Consider the following 2,010-nt stretch of genomic DNA (forward strand, 5'->3'; position numbering starts at 1 on the left):
GCCTTTGGTTAGGACTTTGGTGATGTTGTCAAGATTAGGGGCCCATGGTTTAGATGGCCATTTTTATGGTATTACATTTGCCCCTCTTTGAATTAATGTGTGAGCAGTGCATTGGTTCAAAGAATAGTTGATGTCTAGGAGATGCCAATTCTGAACTTGATTGATCAAAAACCAGATGAAGAGTGAGGTGTTTAGCTCGATTTGAAGTGATGAAGCTGAACAAAGTTGATTAAAGCGATACCAATTCTAAACTTGATTGAATTAGGATCGATAGAGAGCAAAGATACTGAACTTGAACTTGATTGATCAAGAAGCAGATCTTATTGATCTTGAACTTGATTGAACTAGACACAACGAGCGAAGATAAAATCGATCTTGAACTTGATGGATCAAGATATGATGAGCGAAGATAAACTGTCCAACTTGATTTGATGTGATGAAACTAAACACCTACTTAGATTGAGTGTGTGATTGAAGATACTCTTTAAAACCTTGATTGAGTTTAAACGAATAATCAGCTTGATGAAAAGTGATGAAACTGATTAACATTAAGAGACCGATTCAGATGAAGACAAATATCAGCTTGATTTGAAGCGATGAAACTGATATGCCCCTAGCGATTGATTCGATTTGGATGATCAAGATATCTCAACTTGATGTGAAGCTATGAAGCTAAGATGCCCATTAGCAATAAGAATTTGATTTTCTTTAGTTGAAAAAGATTTTTCTTTTTTGCTCGACTTTGATGAAGATTTGAAAATTTTCTTGACTTTGAAGATGTGAGATCATGAGGTCATGAGTATGGCCCCTCAGGAGTGAAATCCAAAGATAGCGAGGGTACATGATTATAGAAAATTGTTTAGTGATGATAATTATTTGAGCACAAATTGATTCAGAGGAATTTTTGTAGATTTAGCATTGATTGATGAGAAATTGAGCACAAATTAAAGCGAGAATGAGCATTTGATGAAAAAAGCGCTAAGTGGTCCAAATTGTGAAGTTGACTAGGAAAATGATCTCGTATTTTGATTTTGATCCCAAAAATGGAATCAAAATGGGCAAATTAGCTAAGGGTACAATTTTCATGTCCATCGGAGCAAGTTGAAAAATTAGAGTTTTGGCTATATATGGGCTAAAAGTGTCATTTTCAAATCATTTTAACCCTCCCAGGTTTGAAAATTAAAAAAGCCTTCTATGAAGAAAAATGGTGGTTCCCACTCATATGCATCGATTCGAGTGCCAAAGATGACATAATCAACCTCGAGACTATGAGCCAGCGGTAAGTGATCAATCTTAAGCCTATTGTTCATTTCAATTTTGAAATTTTTTTTATTGAATTTTTTAATTTTTGGCATGTTGAAGTCGGGCTTTCTCATTTTGTTGTGCGAGACAAGATCCTGTCTCGTACGGAAAAATGGTTAATTTTGTTTTATCATTTAAGTCCATTAGTTTTGTCGTACTGAAACTACCCTTGTGTCATACGATAACATTAAAAATAGCCCATTTTGTCATACTAGGGCTAGTCTTGTGTCGTATGAGAGTCTTTTGTTGTACTAGGCCTATTCCTGACTCGTACAAGTTTCTGCCCTTGTGATGTTTTGTCCTTTGGAAAACAGTGAGCATTTTTGAAAGTGCAAACTTGAAATTTTGATTGTGCAATTGATGTAGTTGGATTTGCGTGATGTTTTGCTTCTCTTATAGGCTAATTTGAAATGTTTCCTGATGGTCTGTTGTTTTATTTTTGTAGGTTCAATTGCCCCATGTGTTATTCAGATGTGTATATCCACCGATGATGACCTTAGTGCATCAATTGTCAGAGGTTGACTGGGCACATATTGATTTGTGTGGATTGACCCACCTTCTTGATTTACCTGATATCCATGTGAATCACGGTATGCTCACAACATTAGTTGAGAGATTCCACTCAGAGCATAACACATTTCATTTACCAGTTGGGGAGATGACCATCACTCCCGAGGATGTGTACAGGATTCTCCGTATCCCTTTTGC

Source organism: Cryptomeria japonica, chromosome 4 (genome assembly GCF_030272615.1).
Source record: "Cryptomeria japonica chromosome 4, Sugi_1.0, whole genome shotgun sequence".
NCBI classification, from domain to species: Eukaryota; Viridiplantae; Streptophyta; class Pinopsida; order Cupressales; family Cupressaceae; genus Cryptomeria; species Cryptomeria japonica.